This window comes from Harpia harpyja, chromosome Z (assembly GCF_026419915.1).
Source record: "Harpia harpyja isolate bHarHar1 chromosome Z, bHarHar1 primary haplotype, whole genome shotgun sequence".
NCBI lineage: Eukaryota > Metazoa > Chordata > Aves > Accipitriformes > Accipitridae > Harpia > Harpia harpyja.
The window spans coordinates 46,682,292-46,700,665 of record NC_068969.1 but is presented as its reverse complement, the minus strand read 5'-3'; positions in this window follow the sequence as shown (position 1 = coordinate 46,700,665).

Below are 18,374 nucleotides of genomic sequence, written 5' to 3'. Positions count from 1 at the left end.
TCTTTCTAGGACCTAGAATTTTGTATCTTATGAAGAAAGAATCAGTGCCTTAATTAACTGTCAATGACAAATTAAATTAAGATTGGAGGAGGCTGCAGGAATATATTGCTTTCCTTTGACCCAGTCTCCCACTCAGTGCAAAATTTATTTGGAAAAACTATACTGTCTTGTTTCCCAACATGCAAGGAAAGTGCAAAACACTCTCTAAGGCTTTTGGAATTGATGGGTAGCTGTAACATTCTTGGGTCATTAGTTGAACCTGACACCTAAGAAACACAGACCCTTTGGATCCTTTTTTGGATCTAAGTAAGTTGTTCCAGCAAGTAAAAACTATGAATTCGTGTTGCATCTTACATCATGGGCTGTGATTTGCCTTCACAATATAGAAGAAACTGAATCTTAGCCGCTATCCACAGTGATAACCTCCAAGGATGCATCTTGCTGGCTGCATGCTACTATCCACTCTAACTCAAAAATAAACATAGACAAGATTATGTCTCCAGAAGCAGTGCTGCCAGTAGCTGCATAATCACAATCATCAAAGGGACAACCAGAAGGATAAATTCTACTAAAAAATGAGAGGGTAGGAGAGAAATGGAGCAGTTTGGCTCATAGTGAAAAGGGTAGCAGGAACATATAGATTTCCAGGGAGGAATTTCTGAAGGGTCATAGCATGAATGTATGAATGGCTCAGGAAGTCCTGAGATTGTTGGTTACTAAAAGCGTATGATGGGAGAAATATCACACTATATACTCCCAGTTTTTATATTCTGTCCTAAGGCATAACTAACTGTCAGAGACAGAATGCTTGGCTAGGCAGACTTTTTACATGAATCAAAATGGAAGATCTTATATTACTGTCTTCCTTTTGCTCACAGATCAGGATATCTTATCTTGGTACCAGTATAGATATGAGGCACTGTTATAATTTACTTTACATTGCTCAATTTGAATGAAGCAGTGTGCCCAGCTAGTGGTCACTGATGTGGAATCAAATCCTAAGCTGAATAAAATTGTAAGGTCGAGTGCTTTTCTGTGTACACCCTTTACAAACCACACTCAGCCATATTTTTTGCTTTATTGCTAATGCAGCTGCTATGAACTGTTTGCAAGGGTTCTGGTGAAAAAAAACCTTTGAGGCCAATTCAAGAGAAAAATATCCAGCTTTATTCTGCATTTGCATAATATTTACAGAATATGCCTGCTGTCAAAATGTGTGTTCAATGTATGTAGCTTTCTTTTTTAAAGGCCTCTTTCAACTGTAAAGCACAACGATAAAATAGCTACTCAAAGCCAAAAGTAAACAGTCACACACAAATACTCTTCTCAACTTTTTCTTTGCTGCTGTGGGCCAAATTCTATTGTCAACTACACTAATACAAGCCTAAATAAAGTTGTCGGTTTTAGTATACCTACTGTGGGTATTTACCCATAGAATACTGCATACACATACCACACAGAATTCACCTCCTTATTTATTGTAATGCAGTAAAATCTATTTTTTTTTCCTTAACAATAAGACCACTAATTCAAGTTAAGACTTTTTCTTGCAGAACCCAAAGATAACACGTTATCCACAAAGATAAGAAAAAGAAGAAAGAAATTAATTTGACTGTCATCTAAGGGGGGCAAAATGGTATTATAGGAGGTCATTTCATTCCTTGAAAATTCAAAACTGAACTGACCTTCAGTAACTACAAATCAGAAGAAATAGGAAGAATAGAAAGATCAGGTGACACTTTTGTATGAAAAGGTCAAAAAGTTGTTCTGCCCATGCCTTTTTGGAATCTGTAACATCTGACAGTCCTCAAAGATTCCAAAAAGGCAGGGAAAGACAGGCTGGTAATATTAAAAGTGTGCCATTCAAAATATAGCAGAATAGGAAAACTGTATATTCACAGAATTATGAATATATGCTGCAATTATTTATGTATCTGTAGCTTATGCATATCTTCTGTTCATGTCTTTTGTACATACTTCTCAACAGTAACTTCATGGCTGTGTAAGAGAAACATGTTGAACTACGGGGCAAAAATATGCCTCTACTTGTATTATATTTGTCTAAGTGACAACCAGCCATTGTCAAATCACTTGGTATTCATACTAGATAGTAAAAAAAGTAAGAATGTTCTTTCCTCCCCCCCCCCACCCCCAGCAAGGACAAGTTTGGGCTCATACTGATTCTCTACACTGTTGTGTTATATAGTGTGCCTGGCAGTTAACATCAGTTGGTTTAGTCTGACAAATAAGTTATATATAAACACATATGAAGAGTAGCAGATATGCCATCTACTGAATGGAAAGCAAGGCCTTTACTGTCCTAAATGCAAAGAGTTATAGAAATGGCATCATTATATCTTGAAAAAGGTTGGAAGTGCTCCTTTACTATGTTAGATCACAGAAGTTTATGCAAAATTAACCTCTTCTTAAACTCCAAGGATCCGTTTATAATTTTTTTGGTTGTTTTATTTGCATTCCTGTAAACAGTATAAAACCATCTCAAGCTGACTCTTTAAGCAGCAGGCCAAATTCATTCTAAAAGCCAGTGGCATTGACCAGACAGATTTATCAGAGATGTCCCTGGGCTTGTGTAATGTGTCAGGGAAGCAAATTAAAGGCTTTGGAGGAGATGAACATTTCTGAGGCTCTTATGTTAGAAAAAGTTTTTATCTTTCTTTCAAAAGAAAACATTTCCCATACACGTTAAAATAACCAAACATTGTACAAATGTGAAGGCAGCAGATCAAAAAACAATATGCGGACATATAGACATATTTCATTATAATTTTCAGTGACTGTCTTATCTTAAAGTCATGATGAAGGTAGGGGAACGATACTGTACATTTGAATAAATTAATTACTTTTTTACATGACTACAAACATCTTTTCAATAACTCAATAGGAGATTATTATATTCTCCTACTATGTTCTCCTCTGTGCCTCACTACAAAAACAAAATGAGGGGTAAGTGTATTGTGTGCACATGTTTATAACTAAATGAAAAATTTAAATATACATAACTAATAAAATATGTGTGGGTATGTATGGGTTTTCCTGAGAAAACCTTGAGTGGCAGAATTTACAATACCAAGCCAAAGAAAAGTGCTTTCTCAGCCTGCTTCTCCTTACTGCTTTTTAATTAAGCAATCAGAATCTTCCCATATCATTCAGCATGAGCTATTATCCTTCAGGCTGGGAGAAACTGGTGATACTTTGTTGTCTTTGAAGATTATTTTCTAACAAACAACATAATGTTGAGTGAGGCAGAGATGTAAATGCATTATATCTGATGAAATTCAGATGGTCCATTGGTATTAGAAGAGGCATATGCAAGGATATATGTGTAAAGATACCCTCATTCAGAAATGTATAATTCCATATTGGGACTGATTGGCCTGACATACCACTGAAAGCAGAAGTGGAAAATGTTCAACTAATGTGAAAGCAGATTGAGGAACAGGATTTTATATCCTTTTCCTGATTGTGACAAAGATTCTAGGTTTTGATGGGCCCCATCAATAATGCTTGGAACTAGTCCTGTTTCCAGAAGTTTAGCAGATGAAAGTAAGTTATCTTTGAAAATAAAAACAAATTAAAAGCCATGTAAGCTGTATTCAGCCTGATTTTTATTTTAGCTGTTTCATGAAAGAGGTTCTCAATTTTGTAATAAAAACTGACTCCTGAAACTAGTAGAATATTGTACTAGTACTAGTACAATAAATGATGAGATATTGGCACATGCCAAAATCCACTATCTTCAGTTGCTAACACTTGTGTACTCAGTAACCCACATTCCAAAGTATGTCATTTGATTATTTAGTCCCAGATAACTTAAAAATAGGGGAAGAGTAGGAGGCATTTCTTTTCCTGTTGCCACCAAGTTTATGATGATTCATGTGACATGAAATGAAAGATAATCCTTAGCAGTCTCTAAGAATGGGATATTGTAGCATGCTAAAGCGTCTCACTCACTGTTTCATAAGAGAAGCTCCCATGATGAGTAACTTCTGTTGCATTAGCAAGTAGGCATCTCATCATTCACAGTCTTTTGCATTTTTTAACCAGGAGAAAAATTGCCACGGGGATACTAAGTTTCAGGGTTAATATTGCTGTTGTGGTTCTGTGATAGTATACTTAGTGAAGTATCGAAACACAGAAAAATCAAGAACAAACAATACCCCTCAATTCTTAATTGCTTTCTTGACAGAAACAGACTTACAAAAAACATTGTACCTACAGAGTAGTCTTGTACAATGATTACAAACGCACCAACTAGTTCTGATCCTTCCTATAGTTTTGTAGGCTATATGATTGTGAGTTTGTTTTGATTAATGTGTAGGGATAAAAATGATGCCCAATACCATTATTTTTATTAGCATTTTTGGTCAGGCTAAGCATGCAAAACCAGCATTTTTTATTAATTCAGTGATGCCAAAGTTTAATCCTAACTGGTTTGTGCCTTTAATGTATGTACTAATTGACAATGCAGAGTCAGGAATCAGCAGAAAGAATTGTAAATTAATTAAAAAAGACTCCATGGGAATATTCACTTAATGGTGGTAAAATTCATAATTCATTTTCAGCTATTTTCAATGTTATCTCAAAAATTACAAAGTAATAAATTTGGAGGGGAAGTTGTTCTTATAATACGGTCTGCAAAACTGATAATACATTGAGAATCTGTCTTGTAAGTGGCTTATTTTATGGTACAGTGAACTGATTATTCTAGAAGGCTTAAAGCTGACCCAGAATTAATCTTGTTGGAACAACTGCAAGGTTACAAGTCTGAATTACTAATTAAAATGAAGAATTTTCTTTACTTGCCCATTTGCTAACATTGGCAGAGATCATACATCCTTTTCACTTCTGAATGGCTAAATAATGTTTTGCTAGGTCTCCTGTAGTCTGCCTTAAAAGACAATTCTGTACTTCAGTTGAAAAGAAAGGAAAAAAAGGGTAAACCTGAAATTTCAATACATCCTAAGCAATCCTGTCAAGAAAGGCGTATTTCTTTGCCCCCTCACGCAGGATGTGTAAGTGTTGACTTTTACTCCTGCCTGAAGTTACGTTTAGCTCATCCATCTGCAAAGTATGGACCAGAACTGAGCACTTCTTTACAAATTTGCCAAATTGTAGTGGAATTTGTACTCTAGTGGAAATGTATTCCTAAACTATGGAAATAGACCAATTGCTTCTAATGTAAGGTTTGTGAAAAATGAATCCACACTATGAAAATGTGTTTTGAAAGTTTATAAGGATTTTTGGAAACACATTTGGTTTTCAAATTTTGCACAAGGAACCTTGTTGATGATGAAGGGGTTATCAGAGTCTTCTCCCTTTCTCTACTGCCCCCAGCTTTTCTTCCAGTGCTTGCTTGTCTGAAATGTTTGTAACACTTGAAAGAGTTTAGCAGCTGAGGGGTCTTTCTCCAGTCCAGCAATCCTACATTTGCTCAGTTTGCTTCTTTGATTGATTTCTGTAACTGTTGCTCCATGATATAAGAATGAGTGAAGTTATCCTATCCTTCCCACCTTTAAATGAACTACCACAATTTCCCTCCCTCATCTGTCACATCCATTAGAAAACAAACAAACAAACAAACAAACAAATCCTCCAACATTTATCTTTAAAATTTGACTGATATTTTTCATTACTGTCTATATATTTTGCCAGTCCACCTATACATCTTGGTCTTATTAACAACTATGTATGCAAGGATGTTACTATGGTGATGCAAAAAAATTCTTGGCTGCATGTGCAAGCTAATAATGCAGACCCTCTAGGGTAAAAAAATTTCTAATACTTTACTCACAGTAGCATAAGCATTGACATCAAGACATTTCAGGGCAAATCAACACCAATATTTGACACATGAAAAGAAAGCTATATGTTACTGAAGTGGAAGATTTTTGACAAATGACTCTCCAGTTTTGTGGTGTATATTACCATGACAGGTTCAGTGACACTTGTTCAGCTTTATGGATTCAAGAACAGAATTAAACACTCAAAGTAAAACAAATAAACCAGAAAAGAATAAGGACAGGAATATTTAGGTACTGCAGTTCTGTTCAAAGGTGGTATTATGCAATTCATTACATACAAATAAAAGTGCAGAAAAGACAAGCCAATTGTGCAGTGTACACAGACCTTTGTATTGTTGTAATAGGAATTGATGCCACCATCCGTTCTTCAGAGAAGGACATGTAAGCCCTGTACTATTTGGGCTGATATAAAATTGTGAATTGCTACTACTCAGTGCTCCAAATTTGCTTCTAGATTTTGTGACACCAACAGTCTTTTTTACAGATATATATATAAAATACTCGTAAGCCACGATTTTCAAAAATATGTGAGGATATGTTAAACTAGCCTATGCTGTTATTTTTCAAAGGTGTTTTAACTTAAGTATCTAACTTAGAGACAAATGGAAAATTCATACTGTTGAAAAAGGTTAGATCATTTGACACTTAACTATGTCCTCTTTGGGAAAATGTTTTTATCACAAAACCATTAATATTTGGTCATAATGAACATGGGATTAAATTTGCCGTTACCTATATTTTCTGCTGGATTTCATCAAAACAAACTGTGTACACTTTAAAAATTAATTTTAATTTTCCTTTCTGTCATCTCCAGATTGAATCCACAGATTTGTTCCATACATTAATTTTTTTTTTCCTTTAGTATGTGTGTTGATTTAGATACATCTAGAATAGTCAGTTCAGCTATCTCTAAAGTCTTACTCTGACTGGTGGAATTCTGAGGTAATGATTAAACACTAAACTCATCAGATCCTACCATAATTATCTTACACACCCTATTTAGAGTTCAAAGAAAATGAGACTGTGATCATGAGAGCCATGAAATCAGGCAGCAGGATATTTTGATATGTAACCTGGTAACACTGAATCCTGAATTGTCCTCATAGATTAAAAATACTGTAAGGTAGGCACATAAATATAATATAAATATAAATTATATATTGGATTTTATGTTCACAATGAATAACTAAATATTGGTTTGCAATGCAGAAAAATGGTAGAAATCACAAACATCCAGGTGGAATGAACAATTTACATGTACAAATCTATGCAGCTCTACCATCTTTCCACCTTTTCCACCCAAGAGCTTAGAGTCTGCTAGACTAGTACTAAAAGCAGTACCAGATACGCACAGAAGTTGTAATCCTTGCTCTGAATGCAGTACAAAAGAGAAAGGAAGGAAGATTTACCAGATATCCTGAGGAGCAGGGGAGAATAAAGCAAAGCTTTTCTGCTTTGTCCTGGATTCATAGCATTCCCAGCAGGGCTGTTTTCAGACTTTCTGTAAAAAAAAAAATCATCCTCAAATGAGGGGTGGCTGTTGGGTCTACATTTGGACAGTCTGCTTTTTCAAGTTTTTGTGTGCTGAATCTACCCAGAAATAGCTGTGTATGCCCTCCCATGCTGCTTGTGTAGTGGGCCATATTTTCTGTTGCCAGAAAATCCATTGGCTTCAACAGTGAAAGGTGTTGTGTACAAATCTATCTTATATTGACAGTTAAAAAAAAAAAAAAGAAAAGAAAAAGAGTTGTGATGTCAAAATAAAAGGTTATTTACTTCAGATGGGGAGGATTCAATACAAATTTAGAGAAAGCCAGAGATTCTGTTTTAAGATAAGTGTTCTAGAATTATCAATCAAAAGGGAAAAAAAATCAACCAAGTTGCTTCTAAATAATTATCCTGTGCTTGACATGATGAGTGAGAGACTGTTTAAGCTGAAACATGAGAACCTTAATAAATCACTCATTCTATATATACCCTATAATGTTAGACCTTCTTACTTCGTCTATGAAGGTAATGTTTAGTACAGAAGATGACACTGCAAACATATCTGTGCAGATACAATTCACAGCTCAAAGACGAAAAAATAAACATGATTCATTTCACTTCTTTGATAAATTCACAAGAACCTTTAGTGCTTTAGTTTCAGTCTGGTGGTAATCCTTGAAACTAAAAGAACTCTTGAAATTCTAAAAGGACTTTGACAGACAGCCTGCTTAGTGATCCATAAGGTATGGACTGAGTCACAAATAGTCAATGAGCCTGCTCTCTACATTTCAGAGACGTTGGCTTCTCAGTCAGTGCAGACCAAATACAAAGATCAGATTGTTCAGTTAGTTTCTTTGAAGAATCCTCTTCACAATGCTCCACCAGTTTCACGTGCTTTGCCATTTGAGCTCTACACTCTCATGCTAGGTGAATGCTTTTGGTGCACTCTCTTCTTCCACTGCAGTGCTTTTATCAACAAAGCTGAAAAGCAACTCAAAAAATGTAAGGTTAAATCTTAGCTCCCTCGCTATCACCTGTGCATATTTCACAAGGACAGAGAAAGGAAGGGGCCACGGACAAAGAAAGAGGCCTATTTATAGACCTACCAAAACATCTGACTTTTTGCCTACAGAAAACATAAACTTCAGATGTCTGCATGGTGCAGTGGACTTTGTGAACAGTTAACTCTGTAACTGTAAGCAGACTAAACCAGGTCAGCAGAATGATTGGTTCTGCTGAGGAGTTGGAAGTATTAGTCTAGGCAGATTTCTGCGTTAGTATTATTGTATTACTTCTGGGATCTGAGCTAGTATTTGGATGTAGAAAAACGAAGAGCTTTTTCTCAGCAAACCACTATATAGCACTGTGTAAACATACTTTCTGAGAGAACAGACAATGTGACACTTCTTTTCTAAGGTATTCTTAGATCTTTGCATGAAAAGCTATAGAAATCTCTTTTTTATCATTACCTATGCTAGCATATATAGCTATATTGATAGTAGGTACAGCTAATTATAATAGCTATATAACTATATAGTAGCTATAATTGAGCCATAAGTGCTCCAACAGTAAACATTTTGTACAAACATCTGAAAATTTCTGAATGGGTGAGGGAATAGGGAACATGTCACTAGTTACCAACTTAGTTGTGCTTAATCTGATGTTAACCAAAAGTTGCTATTGTTATTGTATGATAAAATCATTGATTTATAAACAATTTACTACTCTCAATTGGTTTCCATATCAAGGAGAAAAAAAAATAATACATATTTATCTTCCTATGTATTTATCCCCCACTAGCTAGGGACTCATGTCTCTGGCCCCTGGACTCAGTCCTGGAACTGTTTCTCTGGTTTGTTTCTGGACAATCAGTTTGACCTTTTATCATATTGACTGTATAAAACAGCATAGCACTGGCCAAACTGTAGCCTTGCACTTACACAACTGCAACCACTTAAGTCACAAAACTGTGAGGTTTCCAAGTTTTTCTCTCTTATTACTCAAGTAGAAAAATAGAAGGTAGCACTTTCATTTTAAATAGAATGGTAGGCCAGCAATGACAGTCTCAAACAGTTTCATAGGTGTAGTTTTGATATGTGAGAATTGAAATGAAGTAAAAAATAGAAGAATAAGGACTTAGCTCAAAGTTTTGATTGGTATGTATAGAACAGTCACTGAATGTTAAGTCAATGGCAACTCCAGAGAAGGCAGAAGGAGTTTGTGTGGGGCAGAACCTACTAAATGTGATTGTGTTCTAATCTGGCTGCAAAAAGAAAAACACTCAAGGCCTAAAGATCAGACCTCAGGAAAATTTTAAAAGTCCTCTTTTCATCTTTACACAGCCTTCCTCTTAAAACCAGAAGTAGTAAATATGGCAAAACCAAGGCCTGTAGAAGCTGGGCTGCCAGGACAATTGTCTAGTGACTTCAAGCAGTTTTCATAAACTACCAGGTTTTCAATCAAGAATTCATAAATTATGAAGAAGAGAATTCCATTGGACCTGTTTAATTTCTAAATCCATTCTTTCTAGTTTTTTATTCTGCAGTTGCATTCTCAAGGCACATGGAATTTCTGCAATATTACTGTCAGGGTTATTGTGGAACATATTGCAAGGAACATTAGAAGAAAGAAGGGAAATGAAGAAAGTCCTCATAAAATCTTTCTAGAATGATTGGGTCTTTGGGGTTTTTTTGTTTGGGTTTTCTGGGTTTGTTTTTTTGTTGTTGTTGTTGTTTGGTTGGGTTTTTTGTGGTTTTTTTGTTGTTGTTTTGTTTTGTTTGTTTGTTTGTTTAAGCTGGATACATGGCATTCTCAGGTGCATGCTTGTGACAAAAAGAGGAAAAAAAAAATTGAGACAGTTTCTCAGCCTGTCTACCCTGTCTGCCATGACACACTTACAATCTAAAGGATTTGCCAAATGAAATTGAATAACAAATCTGGAGCTGTATTTGCCTATGAGTTAGCTAAAATTAATGAGACTTTCAAATGGAATCAATGTTTGCCATGCATGTTCTCTGTTTTTAGCATATGTCCTCTATGGGGGAGCAAGAGATCCAGAAAGTATCTGGTAAAACATGTTACAGCCACAGTAGGATATTTTGTTACTGCTGTTGGTATGAAAACTAAAGTAAAAAGAGAGGCATTTCTATACAGAATATGAGATATTACAGGCAAATATCATATTTTAAAATCTCCTTTAGAAGATATTTCAGAGATATGTATTTGACAAATCACTTTTAATCTTTTCAGACAATTTAATGGGGACTTGAAGACTAACCTAATCTTCCCTTACAATGGTTGTCTGGGTAACAAACAACAGTTTTATGCTGCTTGGCAACAGATCCTTTCACACTAGTGTGAAAGGCTCTACAAGTATGAGCTAGTTAATATCATATGATATTGATTATTTTCTAGATGAGGTTTTCTCAGAAAACAAGGGAGGTTTGGTGTTTTGTTTTGTTGTGTTTTGTTTTGTTTTGTTTTGTTTTATCAAGGAGCACAAAGAGGAGTCTTTGAAAATTCTGTAAGCAAATCCACAGTATTGCTACTTTCTTTTCCTTTCAGATACCTAAAGATCCTAAATACCTAAGTTCTGCTAGTAAAATTATCCAAGCACCTGCATGTCAGCTTGGGGGCTTTCTCAGAGCCATGTGTTTGTTGATTTCAGTTAGGTACCCACGACCAAATACTCTTGATGAAGTATTCAGTGTTCTGTATACTTTTCTTCAGTTCATGAATACAATATACTCTTTAGATCATATCACCCATCAACAAACCTAGAGTGTTGTTCCCCCATTTTTCCAATAGCATTATGGTTAAGATAGCTACCTAAGATGGAGGAGAAAGACCAAAATTCAAAGCAGATGTTCTGTCTGCTGAAGAACATTGAATCCACTTCTCCCACCTTTTAAGAGACTGTGTCTCTCAACTGTTCCTTTCAGAAATGTTCCATTTTGTATAAAATACCTATGCACTTAAGGGCTGCTACAGGGATATAGTGGCATTTTTTAAAAGGTGGTCTATCTGTGAGCCTTATGGTTATTCTCATGCCATCTCTTTGGTCTGACTAAAATTTCACTATTCATGTTGATTACTCTGTATTACTCCTTAAAACTCATTAAACTAGAAAAGCCTAGGAACCTTAATTAACAGAGGAGGAAGCTACAACTGAAAATTAGTTTCTCTCCTAGAATACTATATGGTAATCAGAGTTTAGGCAAGTCACCTGGAGCCTCAAATCCTCATGTGTGGGAAGGTGCTAAAAAATATTAGATGATATAAGATGGGATAATAAAGTACTGTCTAAGTTTAGCATAACCCTTTGAACTGATTTCCCACTTATTCTGAATACAAATCTCAAGGAGCATGAGGATCCAGTATCAATTAAGCAATAAATGAAACTGAATGCCTACCTGAATTGGAAGATTTTTTTCAAATGGTTATATGTTTGATATATGATGAAAATACAGATGTGTCCTGATTTATACCCTGGCCCAACATAGCTTGTATTGACATTCAAAACAGCAGGGTAGGAAAAAAAACAAACACCACCATGAAAAACCAAAATACCAACAAAGCTCATTAAAAATTTTAGGAATGTGTGATGGAAAACTCAGACTATATAAAAAATAATGAAAAATATACAGAGATATCTGTGGAAAAACCTCTAATTCTTAATATTTCAAAACTGATGAAGGTATTTTAAAACAATAAGCAAAAATATTAAAAGTGACAGAAAATGGCAGTTTGGCCAGTTTAACTGAACAGCTGAGTGACGACTTTGTAACATTTCTTCTCGTCTCTTCTTCTGTGACTTCTTTGGTTCATCATAGCTCTGGCAATTACCAATGGAGGTAGGTAGCACCACTCTCCCAGTTATGCAGATCAACAAAGAGAGAGCTGCTGCCTCCAGTCACCGTCACCTAGAAGCAAGGTTCCTTTATTTCTCTTTATTAATGGTTACAGGAGTTTGAACATGCCTAGTATAAATTATTTCTACCCCTAATGATCTCTCCTTTATATAGGGTGAGTTAGACAGTTTCATTTATATACTGTAACTGTGCAGTGCACAGTAACCCAGAACCCCTCAACACTACGCTGAACCTTGTGCACTGGCACAGGAAGGAGGAGGACTCCAGTCTCACCATTTCCTTTCACTTGGAAGTCCCAGCTACAGTGAGTATCTTCTAGCTGCAACACTATGGTGTCATGTAGAATTAGATTGTCATTCACATGCTTGACCACAAGGACACTAATTGTAAATGAGATGACTCATCTTGATCAGCTTCCCTGGAATAAGGCTAAAAATAGGGCCACTGGTATTATAGTGATAACAAGCTGATGCAACAACAGCTCTCTGAAATTATTGCATCTGCTAAAATAGCTAACAAACATTTTGTAAGAGGAAGTGAAAATGTCATCTTAAAAAGCTGTATAAACTGGAAAAGAAGGCTCTTTTAACTCATGCATTGCAATAGTTTTCCCATTGGAAATACAAGGAAAACCCATTTGAGTTCAAAGACAGACCATTCAGCTGTGCAGCCTAAAAGTGGAAATTCCACAATAGGTGGATGTTCATACACAAGGGTTCTGCATGTCAAGTCATGTTTTATACACCTTAAATTATATGCAGGTATTATTAGTAGGTACCTATTTTAGAAAGAGTTAATAAAAAGGGAGAATCTACTCCTTTTGCTGTGCATTTTCAAAGTGAACTAGTTGCTGTTTGGACACAAAAATTTCTTTCCCCTAAAATTATAGAGGAGAAGAAGAAATAGAATTTTCTTTTGATCTTTAAATGGTTTAAAGTCCAAGAGCAGGCTGTGAGCTGCTTAAACCTAGGGATGTGGAAACAGGCAGAACTTTGACCTCATTACCTAACAGGAGAGAATTAGATATATCTTAAAATGTGTCTGCAGGGTGAATAGTTGCTTGCCAGAAGCATACGATGTATTTCAAATGCTGCACAGTCAGCTAAACTCACATGACCATTTTAGGGTCTCCATTTCTTTTTTTTATCCTGAGGAACCCCCACAGTAGCCAGCCCATCATGCCTATAGCCCAGGAATGCCTATATGACCAGAGACAGTTATTTTCAGATTAAAGGATTCTTAGTCTGAGCCACTGGGGCTTGAAGGAAAATTCTCCCTTCTGACTGCTAATGCTGTGAAAATGGGAACTAAGTGGATTGTGGATGCCTACATTTCCTAGATGAAATGTGTTTCTAACTAGAAACTAGAACTTCTAGAAAAAATGCTTTCTGTACCATGATTAAAAAAGAATAAAGGGGGGAAAGCCTATCAATAAGTGAAATGAAGTTCCCACTTAACATTTTCACAAATCAGAACAATGATTTGTGAAAATCAGTTCAGTCAGCCCCCTTCTATTTTTAATAGTGCTTGTTTCTACCACTTAGAAAATGTAGTTGAGACATTTCACATTAACTGTTGATTTTATTCTCAAACAGTATGATTTCTTGTTTTGTGGTTGAGAAAGCGCTGTTCCACCAGACATTAGAAACATGGAAGACACATCTGTTCTCAACAATTTAAATAGGCTGCTTCTGTAGACAGTGTAAAGATAAAGACACCTTCACAAGGTAATCCATACTACCCACTCTGTTTCTGTTAGGATGGGATGATTGCTCTCTCTCCCTTTTTCTCTTCTCCCGTTACTGTCTCCATCCCTTCCTTGGCTCTGTTAACTTTACAATGATACAGGCAACTAGCTTGAAAGATTTATATCTTTCTATGGCTGAAGTAAAATGCAAAAATTCCCACCTTTTGCATTTAGCTAAAGTTGTCTGCTTGCTAGTTAATCATACTAGCTGCTATTTGTCTATGGACAGCAGTCTAGATACCCTGTAACTGTTGATTTAAAGTACAAAAATATACAGAATTTTGAAATAGCCACTTGTAAGACTGTCTAAATGTTTAAGTGAAAAGAAGTTGATGCTTGAAAGTCACAAGTCACTTAGGTATTTTTGAAAAATTATCCTCTGTTTCAGGAAAGAGAAAGTAGTTAAGATTTATCCTAAAGATAAGCTTTTAAACAGATAGCAACATAATCCAAATAGTCCTACATTTTGTGAAAAACACATTGTGTTCCTGAGATGACATTTATATGGCAAAATGTAGCTTGAAACAACATTTTATGACCATGCTGTAAATCCTTGGAAGAGGAGAGGTCTCCAAGGAGAAAAAGAGTTCTCACACAACAATGGAACAAACAGAATTGGTGGCCATTTTCTGTAGTTTTAGTGAACATCTGGAACTCATATGTTTATTGTTGAAAATTGCCAAGATCTAAGACCAGAAAGTAGAAGTGGCTTGACTTCTGTTAGAGAAGAATAGAACAAATATTAAAGAAATATAATCAAGTAACACAGCAATGAGGAGTTCTACAAAATTTACAAACATGTTTTGGTTTTGTTTGAACAACTGTTCATTGTGCTAACTCAGTCTAACTACCACCATTGAACTCTTGACTATATGACAGGAAAAGTCAGATATACTCAAGTATCACCCATCCTCAGCAATACCATTAGAAGACATCATTAACAGATTTAGAAATAAGGTATATGATTTTCATTTATGGGGTAAAATATTTAGAATTTTAAATTCAGAAAAAAACATTGTATAAGGTTGTCTTGTATAATATAGAAAAAAAAAGGCATAAAGTTCAGTAATATTTCAACATAAAGATTATCTCCTTAGAAGAAAACTCCACTAAGGAATACATTAGATGAGCAAGATTTATCCTCTTCATTAAGACTGCTCTACGTTACTCTGCCACATTGTTGGTATGGCAGTTTAGAAGCTGTAAGCAGCTGTAAACTAAAACCAACCTCTCCAAATAATCTGACTTGCGAAAGAAATGGTCCTAAAACAATTCTCAACTTAGAGGCAGAAAGAAACTGCCTTTGCTTGTTCTTAGCCCTTTTCTTGCCAAAGTTATGTTATGGCACTGAAATGCTTAATTATAGTAGATATGAGATAAAGATAAAATGTCTGGGTTATAAACTCTTCTGAAGTTTGAATTTAGTGTTTTTATTTGGCCTCACCTCTGTATTATACTCTTAGAATCAGGAGGAAAGAGTTTGCTGGAAGAAATTTATTAAACAAGCAAGTTATCTAAAAAAAAGGTACAGCATTCTACGCTGCTGATATGTTGTGAGACAATTTCTGAACATGTTTGCTCATCTCAGAAACTTTCTAAGAAACCTAGGAAATCAACATACTGGATTATAGGCTGTGAAAAAAACCAAACCAAACCAAAACAAACCAAAACAAACCAAAACAAACCAAAACAAAACACAACCAAACAAATTTATGGTTGTGTTTCTGCTTTGTCAGATAAGCAGGTGTCTTGAATCCTGTAGCCTTGTAATAGCACTCTGCACAGAAAGAGGACACATCAATGTTGAAATTTTACATGAGTTTTCTGGGTGACCACAGGTGTGATATTGACAAAAAAAAAAGATACAGACAAATAAAGCCAGGCAAATAATTCCTAATGCCTTATTTAGCAATGTATTCTTGGGGAGGACCCTCATGAGCTAATTGAAACAGAGGTACATACATATTTTTTCTGGGAGACCTTTTTCTTCACACTTGCATGAAGTTTTGCCAGCAAGTAATTTAATTGTTTTCAACAAATGTGGTTTATAGTTTCAAAAATGATAAGTGAGTTGAATTCACACAGCTAAGGAACAAAATAGAAGTAGCAGTGTCATATAACCTCACTGATATATTTCAGGGGAAAAAAAGAAAAGAAACACTTTTACTATGAAAAGCTCTGTTTCTGAATGTCTATGTATTGCTTTTCCTAATTTGGGGGAAAAAATGAAAAGAGCTAACTTATTCTTGACTTGAAACATAGATGCCAAGATTAAGTTTGGAGCAAAGAATTTATTATAAGTTTTCAATCCTCAAAATAAGAGGGAACGCTAAAGAAAAAAATCGATGTTACCACAACAAAGGTACAAAACAGAATCATCAGCATTTTACAACAATGAACATCTGGAATTCATGTGTTTATTCCTGGGCCAGTAGGGAAGCACACATATTATTGTATCTAACTACTTTTTTTCTTATGAAATTAGTTACTCCTCACTTACATAAAACAAAACTAAACAAAAAACCCACCTTATTAAGTCCAAATTATGTGGTTAAAATGGAGTATCTCCTTTGGAAAAAGCCAGTCCTGACTTAAAGACTTCAAGTAGTGCTGAATTTACTCCTTGGTTTTGTATTTCTTTCTGCCTTTTTCATTTCTCCCCATCCTACTGAGACAGCTAAAGAGATCCCAGAATTTATATCCTCAAGCAGATACATACTCTATCCCAGAGGAGTACTGTAAAACTGTAATCATATATCAAGATACAACTCATGTCATTAGGTGTAAGGTGCAGTCCTGCAGACTCTTGTCCCATTACTGAGGCTTCCAGGGGTAAGGAGGAATCTTTCACAGCTGTTTCAACAGTTAGCCAAGAGTTATGTTCCTGTTACTCTTAAAAATAATTACTGTAATTTGTTCATTGTGCTTAGACGACTTGTCCTAAAATCAGAGCTCCACAGAAACAGGAGGGTGAAAACTGTTCAAGTAAGCAGAATATACAACCAAAGGAGCATGTTAATGATATGCAGAAGAAGGAACAGACATTCACATAATTTCTAGAAACTGAAAACATTAATCCATTTTAGTAATAGCCTCAAGCAAAGCAGCTTTTAGGGGGAGGAAAAAAGCATACTGTTAGGTTTGTTATAACTAAATGCTATTTGCAATGATATCTGTGGTAGTTGGAGGCACACATATACCAGAGTAAATATTATTTGAAAATAGTAAGGAATATGCAAAACAAGTATGTGTTTTGCAAAACTATTATACAAAATGAGGTTGTTTCTTTTATTTGCTTAGAGTCTTCTAGAGAATAATTTGGGTAGAAAAGTATGCTGTTAGTCAACCTTCTCTGCTGCGATTCCAAAGAGTATAATAGAATTATCTCCGATCAATAGTTGTATATGAGCTAGCTGTTATATGGTATGTAATTCCCAGTGCTGTAAATGCAAGTCACTAAAGTTGAAACCAAGCCTGGGTGAAGGAAGCACTGCAATCGATGCCTGCGTGGGGCGCTTCCTTTCGCTGCTACAGCTGGGAATGACCTCTTCAAAAGGTGACACAGAGCTCAAGGAATTCAACTGCTGCGTTGAGTTCCCCCTGGAGAGGGGAAAGAGGAGAAGGAAGTAGCAGCAAAAGGCACAGAGCCTGAGGGCAAGATAGATGAAGTGAAGTTGCAGTCCACAAGGCTAAGTCACAGCTACACATATTTCATTTTTGCAGTGTTTGCGTATGTGAGCTAGAAAGGAAGGCTGCAGTGGGAAGAAGGATGGTGGGCTTAGGGATTGCAGGTAGTCAAAACCCACAAGGCCATTTTGGACCATTACAGACATGGTCCTTTCCATAGTCAGATGATGGTGGCATACTCTGAAAGACAGAGGTGGATGTCAAGGGAGGAACCAGCACTCTGAGTCGTTTTTGTACTGTACTGTACTGTTTGCTCCAGAGAGCTAGTAAAACTGTGTCCTAAACTCTGCACGCTTTAGTGGAAACCTGCTGAGACTATTGGGACTGGGGCAGATTTCTGTGGTAAGAACATACATTATTTTTTAACAATACAACTACAACGTGATCTCATAATTTGCATGTCAAGAATATGGGGTAGACACTGATACAGTTATAGAATCCAGAATTAATGAAAAAGGAAAGTTTGTTTTTTCCTCTGTGGTTTTCCAGATCACAGCCATGTCAACCACTTGGTGAGTCCATAATTAGAAACTCTATGTCAAGAATTTCAGAAGTCTATTCTGCAGTGTATGTTATCTTTCTCTAACATGCACTGAAAATAGGGACTACGCTACAGGTATCCATTCTCTTGCACCAAGCATGACAACACAGGGGACAAGAAGGATATTTTTTTGGAGACCTCGTTACACTCATTAGATAAACACAAATATCAAACAGATCAGCTTCATGGGAAACTTCAATATTTGAATAAAAGGAAGC